This window comes from Ailuropoda melanoleuca, chromosome 17 (assembly GCF_002007445.2).
Source record: "Ailuropoda melanoleuca isolate Jingjing chromosome 17, ASM200744v2, whole genome shotgun sequence".
Classification (NCBI taxonomy): Eukaryota; Metazoa; Chordata; class Mammalia; order Carnivora; family Ursidae; genus Ailuropoda; species Ailuropoda melanoleuca.
This window is the reverse complement of record NC_048234.1, coordinates 758189-762242: the sequence shown is the minus strand read 5'-3', so window position 1 is coordinate 762242 and position 4054 is coordinate 758189. Positions and strand designations below refer to the sequence as shown.

The window sequence follows — 4054 nt, the reverse complement described above, 5'->3', positions numbered from 1 at the left end:
AGGATGGGGGCTCCCCTCCAGCCGGAGGGGCCTGGAGGAGGTAAGGGAGGAGGTCTGCGGGCGTCTGGGGAAACTGAGGCAGAGTCAGCGTGCAGATGCCCCCGCATGGGCAGGACACCAGCGAGCCTGTGTGCTGGAGGGAGCCGAACCCGGGAAGGAGCTCACAGTCCAGGAGCAACATGGGCTCACCGTCGTCCAGCAGAGTCACTGCACCTGCCTGTTGAAACAGGGACAGCGGTGGACGCGCAGGGACCCAGTATGGGGCGCGTCAGGAACACGGGGTGGGAGCCCGTGGCGGTGCGGACCACGGCGGCGGTGGCCGAAGGAGGCGGTGAGGGGCGGGAGGGGTGCAGGTGAGCAGAAACGAGGGCTGGTGTGTTCTTGGACGCAGGAAGCAGAGAGCTCACGGGCAGCCACGCAAGTGCAGACGGGCAGAAGGCACCGGGCAGAGACGCGCGGCTTCCGGGTGGGAATGCGTCAAGTCAGACGCGGTGGCACGGGGTTCTCCTGGGCCAGAGTTGCTGGAAGCCTCCGAGAGAGCCGCCCCCCCTTCCCGCAGACGCCACACCCCCACCCCGCGCAGACCGTGTGTGGCCGGAGCCGGGGAGGAAGCGCAGGAGCGCGGCCTTGGCTCAGCCCACACGGCACTGCCACGTGGCACGTCGGCCACCGGGCTTGCTGGGCAGCCCACCAGCCCTGCTCATGCGTGGTTCCCACCGTTGCTCTGGAACGAATGTTTGACTATGTGTTTAAAGGGTTACGTGGACACACGCTCTTTCTTCCACACGCCGCGTGCCAGGAAGGGCATTCCTGAAAGACGCACTAATTTTTCCTTGTAATTCATGCTTTTCCGAGGCAATAACGTTTCAGCTAGCGGACAGCTCCACAGAAAAAAAGCTTCCGAACCGTCTGATAGAAAACGCTGTTACAAATTGGACCCTCATTATGTTGGAAAGATGATCTTGGTTTCAGGTTTATTATTTTAAACCACTTTTCTCCCTTTAAGACACACACCTGTGACCCCGTGATCTCACCGCAATAAAAACACACGATGGATAGAAGTTGCTTCTCCCGGCTCTGTTTTCCAGTGTCGTGTGTCCTTTTCAATCATTTGTGCTCTACTCACTCATTTTACTTTTTCTTTACTTAAAACCAGGATGAGTGGTTCTGTCCCGGGTAGATTTTAACGCAGTTGCTAAAGGTTGCAGGGGAAAAAAAAAAAACAAAACCCACCGGTAAAAGACGTCCCATGAAAGTGAGATTGAAGCTGAAATTGAAAATCGAGAGCTACTCTTTGTGCAACTTCTGAATGGATGTGTTTTCAAATTGGCAATCGAAAAAATAATAAAATTAGCTGGAATCATACGGTGCAATGGGGTGGGGGGAGCAACTCTGGCAGATTATCGTAATTCTAATTAGAGGCCTTCCCCCCCCCCCGTTACAGCACAATCCCAGCCTTAGCGGGAAGACATCCTTATTGACGAATGTGGTTCCTGCTTTGGCATTTTATGTTCCTCGTGGGGGGCTGCGAGAGGGGGGCCCGCAGGATGGGAGGCTGGGGACGCGGGCGCGAAGCCACTCTTCCCGGCTGGCGCCTTGGACTCTCACGGCCGGAATGCCGTGGGGTTCGCAGAGACCTTAAGTAGATGGGTTCTGTGTTTTTGTGCCGAAGCCACCAGGAACTGGGACTTCATGTCGTTGAGGAATGGCAGCTGGAAAGTCGTGTTAGCAGACCACCTGTGACCTCCCGTGACCTCCCGAACACAGGGGCGCCGTCCGTCTTCATCCTAAAAGAACGGGTCCTGGACTTGGGAGCTCGCTGGCGTCGTTGACCCCGTTCTCGGCAGCGTGGGCAGGACTTCCCGGCTCCCCCGAGGGCATCGGACCTGAATAGTTTGCATGTCGGGACTCTCGTACAGAAGGGGTAAAATATTTTGTGGGAGCAAACTGCACGATGGAAAGACAAGAGTGGACTTGGAGACCCAGGTCTCTGGTCCACGAGGACGTGAAACCTACGACGGGCTCGCCAGGGAGAAGCTCGGGCCAATCCCCTCGCCCTGACCGGGCCGCGGCCGCGGCTGCTGACCCCCCTGCACGGTAACAAATGTCCACAAATGAAGTGGCTTAACACAACACAACGCGGACTGTCTCACGGTCTTGGGGTGCAGACATCCAAAATGGGTCTCATGGCGCTAAAATCAAGATGTTGGCAGNCTTTGTGCAACTTCTGAATGGATGTGTTTTCAAATTGGCAATCGAAAAAATAATAAAATTAGCTGGAATCATACGGTGCAATGGGGTGGGGGGAGCAACTCTGGCAGATTATCGTAATTCTAATTAGAGGCCTTCCCCCCCCCCCGTTACAGCACAATCCCAGCCTTAGCGGGAAGACATCCTTATTGATGAATGTGGTTCCTGCTTTGGCATTTTATGTTCCTTGTGGGGGGCTGCGAGAGGGGGGCCCGCAGGATGGGAGGCTGGGGACGCGGGGGCGAAGCCACTCTTCCCGGCTGGCGCCTTGGACTCTCACGACCGGAATGCCGTGGGGTTCGCAGAGACCTTAAGTAGATGGGTTCTGTGTTTTTGTGCCGAAGCCACCAGGAACTGGGACTTCATGTCGTTGAGGAATGGCAGCTGGAAAGTCGTGTTAGCAGACCACCTGTGACCTCCCGTGACCTCCTGAACACAGGGGCGCCGTCCGTCTTCATCCTAAAAGAACGGGTCCTGGACTTGGGAGCTCGCTGGCGTCGTTGACCCCGTTCTCGGCAGCGTGGGCAGGACTTCCCGGCTCCCCCGAGGGCATCGGACCTGAATAGTTTGCATGTCGGGACTCTCGTACAGAAGGGGTAAAATATTTTGTGGGAGCAAACTGCACGATGGAAAGACAAGAGTGGACTTGGAGACCCAGGTCTCTGGTCCACGAGGACGTGAAACCTACGACGGGCTCACCAGGGAGAAGCTCGGGCCAATCCCCTCGCCCTGACCGGGCCGCGGCCGCAGCTGTTGACCCCCCTGCACGGTAACAAATGTCCACAAATGAAGTGGCTTAACACAACACAACGCGGACTGTCTCACGGTCTTGGGGTGCAGACATCCAAAATGGGTCTCATGGCGCTAAAATCAAGATGTTGGCAGGCTGGGTTCCTTCCAGGAGGTTCTGGGGTAAGTCCGTCTTCCGGGAAGCATCCACGTCCCCCGGCATGCGGCCCCTTCCTCCACCTTCACGGCCAGCAGCATCTGGCGGAGTCCCTTGCATGCTGGCCCCTCTCTGGTCCCCTCCTGCCTCTTCCACTCCTCAGGACCCCCGTGCTTCCGGCGACCCACCAGACACCCCAGGGTCACCTCCCCACGTCGGGGTCAGCTGATTCCACTCCTCCTCAGCCGTGGGGTCCCGGCCCCCGAGGCAGCGGCAGAACCAGACTGTGGCTGGAGAGGAGGGTTGCCGGCGGCCGGTCCTCGAGCCTCCGCTGGCACAGAGATGCTGTCGGGCCAGCTCCTCATCCAGGAGCCCAGCAAAGAAAAGCAAGATGGGGACCAGCGTCTGAAAAGGTCTATGCACAGAGAACAAAGGCGCGAGGGGGCGTTTGAACCCCCCAAAGCCTGTCCNTGGCGCTAAAATCAAGATGTTGGCAGCCTGGGTTCCTTCCAGGAGGTTCTAGGGGTGAGTCCGTCTTCCGGGAAGCATCCACGTCCCCCGGCATGCGGCCCCTTCCTCCACCTTCACGGCCAGCAGCATCTGGCGGAGTCCCTTGCATGCTGGCCCCTCTCTGGTCCCCTCCTGCCTCTTCCACTCCTCAGGACCCCCGTGCTTCCGGCGACCCACCAGACACCCCAGGGTCACCTCCCCACGTCGGGGTCAGCTGATTCCACTCCTCCTCAGCCGTGGGGTCCCGGCCCCCGAGGCAGCGGCAGAACCAGACTGGGGCTGGAGAGGAGGGTTGCCGGCGGCCGGTCCTCAAGCCTCCGCTGGCACAGAGATGCTATCGGGCCAGCTCCTCATCCAGGAGCCCAGCAAAGAAAAGCAAGATGGGGACCAGCGTCTGAAAAGGTCTAT

The 4054-nt window shown here is 58.6% G+C and overlaps 1 long non-coding RNA gene across 1 annotated transcript in view; it reads left to right on the top strand.

Annotated features, from left to right (window-relative positions):
* Nucleotides 1–3640: 3640 nt before the first annotated feature.
* The window catches only part of LOC117796987, a 3833-nt gene continuing 3419 nt past the window's right edge, over nucleotides 3641–4054 (top strand). The window contains exon 1 of the long non-coding RNA XR_004621793.1: nucleotides 3641–4048. This is a non-coding gene — a long non-coding RNA (uncharacterized LOC117796987). The remainder of the gene's footprint in view (nucleotides 4049–4054) is intronic.